This window comes from Gavialis gangeticus, unplaced genomic scaffold, assembly GCF_001723915.1.
Source record: "Gavialis gangeticus isolate Ggan-Ray unplaced genomic scaffold, GavGan_comp1, whole genome shotgun sequence".
Classification (NCBI taxonomy): Eukaryota; Metazoa; Chordata; order Crocodylia; family Gavialidae; genus Gavialis; species Gavialis gangeticus.
In genome coordinates this window covers 247,019,855-247,028,293 of record NW_017729032.1, presented here as the reverse complement: position 1 = coordinate 247,028,293, position 8,439 = coordinate 247,019,855, and the positions used below count along the sequence as shown (strand labels likewise).

At 43.8% G+C, this 8,439-nt stretch overlaps 1 protein-coding gene across 1 annotated transcript in view; it reads left to right on the top strand.

The window, feature by feature from the left end:
• The first annotated feature begins 226 nt into the window (after nt 1-226).
• Nucleotides 227-8,439, top strand: part of CD80 (CD80 molecule) — a 66,368-nt gene continuing 58,155 nt past the window's right edge. The window contains exons 1-2 of the mRNA XM_019525696.1: nt 227-1,128; nt 1,701-1,824. The gene's annotated coding sequence lies outside the window, so the exon portion shown is untranslated. The remainder of the gene's footprint in view (nt 1,129-1,700; nt 1,825-8,439) is intronic.

The following is an 8,439-nucleotide window of genomic DNA, read 5'->3' as shown; positions in this document are numbered from 1 at the left end:
TTGTGGCCAAGAGAAAATCGGAAATCAGTTGAAGCTCTGAATACATGCTTGAGCCTGGATCTGGATTCCCAATGGTTCAGAAAGGAAAAATCCCATAGGTTTCAAGCAGGCCTGAGGAAGCCATCTTGATGTAGCATGTGCCTTATTCAGAACAGGTGCATTAATAAAGTGGCTTTCCCAAGGCCAGGCAGGAAGTCTGTGGCAGATCTAGAAACCGTAAGCAGAATGATTTTGAGCCTGATGACTTTAAGTGCCGCTTATCACCCATACCCTCACTAAAGTGAGAACTGTCACACTAGCAAATGGTGGTGTCAGGAATTGGTTCTCTCATCTGCAGGCTACAGGGCCTGATCTACAGCCCACTGAAATCCATGAACAGGCACCCCTTGATTTCTGTGAGCTTTGGGCTTGACTTGAGTAACAGATTTGATGCTTCAGTGTTGTAAAGTCAGCACCCAACGTAAAAAAAAGTGCATTTTGACTTGGGTTGTTGTGTCCACACTGACAATGTCGCTTGTGCACAGTACTAAGATTTCTGGGATTGTATCCCATGGTTCATATTGTATTGAAAAAAATGCTGATTTGTTGTAGGAATTCTTTCTGGTGAACTGTAAGAAAACGTGTCTGTCTTTTCTGAGTATCTCTGGGGAAATTGTGGGAAGGCACTGGAGGACTAGCAGCACATGAGTGGCACTAGCCTGCATATGCATGAGCAAATACAAGCTTGCATTTACGTTAGCACAACTAAGCAGCTGTCAACTCCTGCATTAATATATACCCCTTGATGGGCCAGCTAACTTGAGTAAATGGAGTGGCACACACAAAGAGAAACCTTTACTTTAACTTTGCAACAAAGACAAGGCCAAAGAGAATACTATGCAATAAACGTGAACAACTAGCATGTTTTAAATATGTCCTGTCCCTGTTAATGGAATGGATTAAATGGTAGTGGCATACCAGCAGGCTAGTGAGAGTGTGTTAGCCTGTATTAACTGTTTGTTTCCTATTTGCAGGGCAGATTTCTCCCGATCTGTGCAAAAGGCTGGAAGCTGGGAGGAATTCTGAGAGGAACAGCAGAAGGTTTTAAGGAGCTGGGCTTCATGGGGAAAGGACAGGAATGCCAGAGGGGTACATTTTTCATCCTGGCTGTAGTCCCCTTGATGTTGTTGGTACTGCAGCAGGGATGCGTAGTATATGCAGCTTGCTAAGTGGAGGCATCACAGCTATTTGTTGAGGTATGCAGAAGCAGCAGCAGCAGAGAAACTGGCTAGAGATGACCAAGGCATAGCCCCAGGGGAATGGCATCAAGCTAACAAATACTACATGTCCCTACTAGTGGTGTCAACCAAACTGAGGAATAATCTCCTTCTATCTGAACCATTTAAATTGAGACTGCACCAAACCAGTGTAAAACCCCTGCAGTGGTAGGAATGGGAAGGTGAGGGTTGGTTATTTGTCAGGATGGCTGTTTTCCAAACTGGATTCTTCTGCTGCTGGGAAGTGATATGGTTATTTTTCTTTCATCATGATCGGCGCATTCGGAAATGTTACCTATGGGAGTGCCCCATGTTTAGGTTTTTTGTGTACACCAAAAGCTCGACTGCCTGGGAGAGAAAGTGCGGAAGGGAAAGGACAGCAGGGTTTGCTCCTTAAAGATTACTTCTGCATTTTTACAGCGTGCTTTGTGATATGTGTTTCAGAGAATCGGGAAGTACTCGGATGTGGCAGAAGAGGAACAAATGCAACAAGATCACTCCATGGTATCCAGCAGTCTGAAAAGTCAGAAATATAGCTTCCTGCTTCCCTTCTATATTTAAGTGTATAGTGAGTCAACTATGACATCACCTTGAATTCAATTTTTCCTCAGAGTCGTGGGAGTTGGGGATTGTGCTTTTTTATGACGTGCACTCTCTGCCCTTTCCCTTCCTTTCCTCCCCGCCTTCAAATATGTCATGGCGAAAGGGAGGTCTTCTCTGGATGCCACAGAAACAGTGGGCAAAATCCAAACACTATCACTGCCATCTTTATTGGGCACAAGCAGATGCTGCCCATGGGAGCTCTCCTTTATGGCCAAAATGGTGTTTTATATTGAGCCTGAGAGGGGATGTACATGACCTGATGTTCTGCACCTAGAGTGGGAGAGGTTGGAGCGACAGTGTTAGAGGAGAAAGGCAAATGAGGTTGATCCTATCCCAGGCTGCACACAACAATGGGTGATTGGGGTGGTGCTCCCACATATAAACCCACAGAAGTAAAGAAGCCTTCCCATCTAGTCACTTTAGGCAGTGTTGCTCACCACCCTTAATTCCACAGGGACTCCTGCCAGTGGCTTGCCCTGTGTCTCCCACACAGGGCGATTGCTTCTCCCTCCAGGAGGCAGTGGAAAACAGTAGTCACTCCTCCCCCTGGCGCTCGTGTCCCCTCACTCATCCTGGAGTGCACAACCTTCACCCAACATTGCCTGTGGGTGTGCCAAGAGCCTGCATGGTTGACAACCATCAGCCAGGAGTGTAAGCTCGGACTGAAGGCACTTGTGTTGCAGCACAAGTTAGATGACGTGGGAGGCGTATTGTGTTCCTGTATCTCTTGGGGCACCTGTCTTTCTGGAATGACTGGAGGGTTGTGAGAGCTAAGAATGCATCACGTTCCTCTGCATGTTGTCTGTTTGGTGCTACAGTGATACAAACAAGGATCCACAGTCACAGACCAGGACATTATAGTGTTTTTATTTGACCCTGCCTAGAAGCAGATTAAAATTCTGCTTAGACAATTGTAAAACTGATTTGTGATGCTTTGGGCCTCTGTGATTCACGTACCTAAAAGCATCCAAGAGGCAAAGGGAAATGGTAATGCCTTTGGTGATGTCTGTTTGAGGGGAAGCTGCTTTCCAAAGCCCTGCCCTACTCACTTCACCATAATCCACCAATCATCTGCTTGAAATGACACTGTTATCCCAAAGGTGAAAGGCTCCATATCCCTGAAGTGTCCAAGGGCAGGATGAATCTCTTTTTTTAATTTTCTACTGACTATCGCTGAAGTGTTACCATGTCAGTATTCAAAGTATTCTGACTACACAGAGGTTAATCCTTTCTAGGCCTCATGAAGTTGTGCTAAATAAATCCCTATCTGGCTTCTACAAGCATATCCTCCCAGAGCATAGAATTCATTGACAATCCATGTAAGATTTTGCAGCAGGGGCGGAGGCTTTGGGGCAATAAGTTTTCTCCATGTGGGGCAGATGGATTGGAAAGAAGGGAAGTGCATAGTATAACAGAGGTAGTATCTGCCCCTTTTCCAGCCTTCCCGTACCTCCAGTTTCTTGTCTGCTATGACTTTGCTGTTAGATAGTGGGAATTCCTCAGACCAGTAGCAGCCTCATGAGTAGCCTGGTCCATAGATTTCATAGACATTAGGGCTGGAAGGGACCTTGGAAGATCATCAAGTCCAGCCCCCCACCCAAAGGGCAGGAAGTCAGCTGGGGTCATAGGATCCCAGCAAGATAAGCATCCAATTAGCCACCCTGCCTGGGTCTTCTATCCAGCCCTTCACCCAGCGCTCTCATGGGTTTCTGTGGGCTCACTGGGGCTTCAGCTATCCTAGCCTAAACCCCCCCTTTTTTTTTTCTCAGGCCACACCCCTGCCTTGCTCCACTGAATAAGACCTCAGCCTCTGAGGTTTTGCCTTAATGGCAGCCTTCCTTTTTAGGGTGGGTTTTTTTCCTCCATGTGTCAGTCTCTGCTTCTCAACTTGAGGCTATCTCCTGACCCCTATAGCCAGAGGCACACTCAGCACCCCTGCTCATGGGTTCCTCCACCCCTGTATCCACGGCCTGATCCTCTGGTAACAAGTCTGGACCAAACAAAACACAAACCAACTGCTTCCAAACAAAACAAGTAGTCTCTTTCCTCCTGTGAATGCTGCCTGCAGGCCTTACCTGCTCAAGAGCCTTCTCCCTAACTTCCTAGAGTGGCTCAGGCACCTGTCCATCTCCAAAGCTCCTCTCTCCCCCTGCCTGGCCCTAGGCTGGTCTTAAAGCCCTTATCCCCTTACAATCACCTAACTGATTTGCTGCACCCAACAGCCTGGTGCATCAAGTTGCTCATTAGCTGCCAGGCCTTGGTTAGATATACCTCTGCTGTCCTTTTAACTGCCTGCCCTCTCCTCAGGCATCCTCATAACAGGGGCAGGGGTTCTTTGTTATAGTTGTCAAACATAAACTGATGAGGTACACAGCTTGTACTGTCTAAGTATGGCCCCAAAAGCAAACAAATGCTTTGCCTCTCTTTTCATTATAGTTGTTGTTGCTGATGAACATGGGAGCAAAGGCAGGTTATCTAATGAGAAAGAGAACATGGAAATACACCTTAACACACTGAAATAGAAATCAAAGTTAAGGAGTTTAAGGTGCTAATATTAGAAGATGAGGATAATGTCTATCGCAGTATTCAAAAGACCTGGGACATCAAACCACAGGTTTAATAGCAAGGACTATTAATAAATCTGTCCAGCTGGGTGTGGTACCATAGGACTGAAAAGCAGCAAGTGTAGTCCTTTATATTTAAAATGAAGAAAGTTATGATCTGGACAACTTTAGGCCTGTTAGTCTGAGCTCAATGACCGTGTCTACATGAGAAGCTGACTGTGCAATTGTTACTATGCAATCATTTAGTACTTGCATACCTAAATACTAAATTACTGTGCAGTCGCATCTCTACATAGCTTCGTACTGACTCTCTGACTGCACAGTAGCTTGTTACAGCTGCCCAGTAGTGTCACATTATGGTTCACGACCTGCGATGCTACTGCGCAGTATTAACAAGCTATTGTGCAGTAAGCAACTTGTGTAAACATGGCCAATGATATGCAAAGCCCTGGCACAAATTTTGAAAGAGAGAATATTTAAACATCTGGCAGTAAAAGAAACAGGAAAAACCATTGGACTTTTTGTCCCAAGCTAACTGATTTTTCCAGGCAAAGGAAATGCAGTAGATAGCACCTATTCTATATGGACTTCTTTGAAGTGTTTAGTATGGTGCCACATGGGAAACTATTTAGTTTAGCTGGAGAAGATAAGGATTAGTACAAGAATCATGAGGAAGTTAAGGAACTAAAGAAGAAAATCAGAAGCTGTGTAAAATGGAACATAGAAGCAGAAGAAGCCTCCAGGGGTATTAAGCCCAAAAACGGGAAGTAGCAGGCTGGTGGGAAAATATTTTCAGGGTCAGCCTTGACACAGATATTAGTATTTTCATTACTGACCTTCACCAGACAAAGCGTGTTGATGCAGTTTGCCGATGGCCCAAATTTGGGAGTCACTATCCACACAGAGAAGTACTGGAATATCACACAAGAAGAATCAGGTGCCCTTGAGGACAGGAGTAATAGAAATGGAATGAAATGCAGTTTAAAAAGTACAGTTTCAGTCATTTAAAGACTAAAAACAAGGATTTCTGCTGCGTGCTGAGATTCTATCAGTGGGATATTTCAGAAGAGGATGATCTGGAGTTACCAGGATGACCCTCAGCCTCTAATGTGCTGGTTGTGAAAAAGGCAAATGTGAACACAGGTGTTGCATTGGACAAAGTACTTCCAATAGGAAAACAGGAGTATTAATGTCAATGTAGTGTACAGGGGCTGAAAAGATGCTCTGTGAGTGTGATCCTGGACACACCTTCCAGAAAGATGAATTCAAACTGGAACAGCAAAGGAGGCTCACAGGGTGATCAGGGAAGGGAGGACCTGTCTTATGAGAACAGACTGAAGGAGCTGGGTTGTTTAGGGGGCATTATTGTTCTTCATAAATACATCAGAGGATAAACTCCACAGAGGAATGAGAGCTATTTAAGCTAAAGGACAGTTTTGACACCAGAACAAATCATCCCCTCAGCTGGGATCTGGACTTTAGATACGAAATGTATTTTATATGTATGGCAAGGGATATGGTGTCCACCAAACAGTTTTAGGAACATTCTTCATAATTTGGTAAGATTTTTTTGTCTCTTGTCTCATAGCCCTATGAGTCTGTGCAGACACACTTGAAATTCAGGCCTGTGCTCAACATCTGTCTGCTTCAGATGTTGTACGTGAAATAAGAGAAGTATTGGGTATGAACTGAATACAAAATCTCAGGTTCCTCAGTGAAACAGTGCAATGCTTCCCAAAATGCAGGTAGGAAACAATCCATGTAATGCTGCATGTACCCCTGAGAAGCTAAACAGCTTCACATGTTGTACATACGCAGGTTACAGTTGCCTGTAAAAGGTTTCCATCAGCAACCTACGGGCACCCGAGAAATGGGGAAGTCCCAGGGCATGAGATTACAGAAAACCACTTTCATATAGGTTCTAACAAACAAAACAATAAACAATAAACCAGAGCCGGGCACTACATCAGAGTTGCGTTTCAGTGCTTCCAGGTTTGAGTCTTTTTTCAATTTTGAACTCCCCCTCCCACCTTCAAAATATCAAGCCAGCAGACTTTCTGGAATTGAATTAGAAAACCCCTTTTTGTCTTCCAGTATGGAAGGGATATGTCTTCCAGTTAAAGGGAATTGCTCCTGTGGCTGTATGAGCAGTGCAAATGTATATTGCTTAAAAAAAAATAAATAAAAACATAATGTTAAGGTTGAAAAGTTCAGCACTCCAAGGGTAGGGAACTGCCAGAGTTAAGGTTGCCCTGGCTTGCATGAATGTTGCATGCTCAGGGCAGCTGGAGTCTTTAGAAAATCTAGCATGTGAATATGTGCAGGCTGAAACTTCCCAAAGATTTATAACAAATTTGGGTCAAATTTTTGAAAGTGAAAATAATGACACGTGGACACAATAACAACCCCCTTTTGAGCCTTGCTTTTTTTTTCTTTTTAATTGCATGATTTCAGCTGGAGTACTGTGCCCACTTTTGGGTACCACCCTTAAAGGACGATGCAGACAAACAGGAAGTAGCCCTGGTGGACAACACAATCATTAGGGGTATAGGAAACATGTTTTATATGAAATGGCATGAAGAACTGAGGTTTTTTAGTCCAGATAAGACAGCACTATTGAGGGATATGACAATGATCTTCACATACCTGAAAGGTGTTTATAAAGAGGATGGGGATGGAAGGATAGTGTCCCTTGTATTTGCCAGAGACAGGATAAGAAGTAAATATCTTAAATAGAAAAAAGGGAGATTTAGGTTAGCTATTGGAACTTAAGCACTGCAACAGATTACCCAGAGCGCCTGTGAAATCTACATCCTTGGAGGTTTTTAAGAGCAGGTTAGCCAAATAGTTAGATGAGATTGATTTAGACCAGAATGAGCAGGGGTTTGAACTAATTGACCTCTTGAGAGCCTTTCCAGCCTTATTTGCCTGTGATTCCATAACATAATAGCACCTCATAAATATTTTAACATGGGCAAACAGCATCTTCTTCCTTAATCTTGTTCTTGGAAATAAATACAAAAATTGTTGAAACTCAAAAATCAATTCAACCTGAGGCAGGTGCCTGGTACAGAGCACTTCAGCCTGAGCAGTTTGATAAAGAATTGAAAACTGGATCACATAACGGGAAGTGTTGGACAATGTTAACTAGAGGCAGCTGTACCAAATTTGTCAATAATAAAGTCTAACTCTGTCTAACAGGTTCAGTGTTGCACTGTATATGCATACCTGCAAATAGAATAGTACCTGTACTTATTAACACTGGGCTTGTTTGTGTGGGGAGTGAATATGTACTAAACATGGATATGAATTTACAGTGTACTGGCTACTTCACGCTGACTCCCTGTGGGATACTTTCTGGAGCAAGCTAGCTTGCTCCTTTTTCAGAGTGGAGTGGGCTACCTTGCCTAAAGACACTCTCGGTAGGCAGGAAGTATGTCAACATGGGGAGCTAGCATAGAGTGGGTGATGCATTGTAAAATCATGCCCTGACTTGTACACTAGTTTTCCTGGTATAGCTATAGATAAGCCCCTTAAATTTTAATTGTGTTCTATTGTCAACCAGGTCTGTATTATATAGACAAAGATTAATGAACAGAAACCACCAGGGCAAGACCCTGTACTGATTCAGATGCAGAGGAGACAATCACTTGTGGCTTGACAAGGGAAATTTCCAAAGTTATAGCTATACTGTACTTGGGAGGCATGATTTCCCTTATGTGAACTAGCTTCAGCAGAGCTACTTTACGGGTACCAGCAGCAGTGAGAATGACCTAGCTTCCTGATTTAAGTACCAGTGCTCCCAGTGGGTTTCTACAGCCAGTACTGGAGCTTGTGCTACTATTATTGTACCACTGCTATTGGTACCCAAGCTAGCTAGATTAAAACCAAATGGGTTGTTTATGCTGCATTCGCACCCCTGATTGCACTGTGGACATAGCCTTAGTGCCTGAATTACTTTTGAAAATCAGACTTGGGCTTGTAGGTCACTTATCTACTGCTGAAATATTACCCCA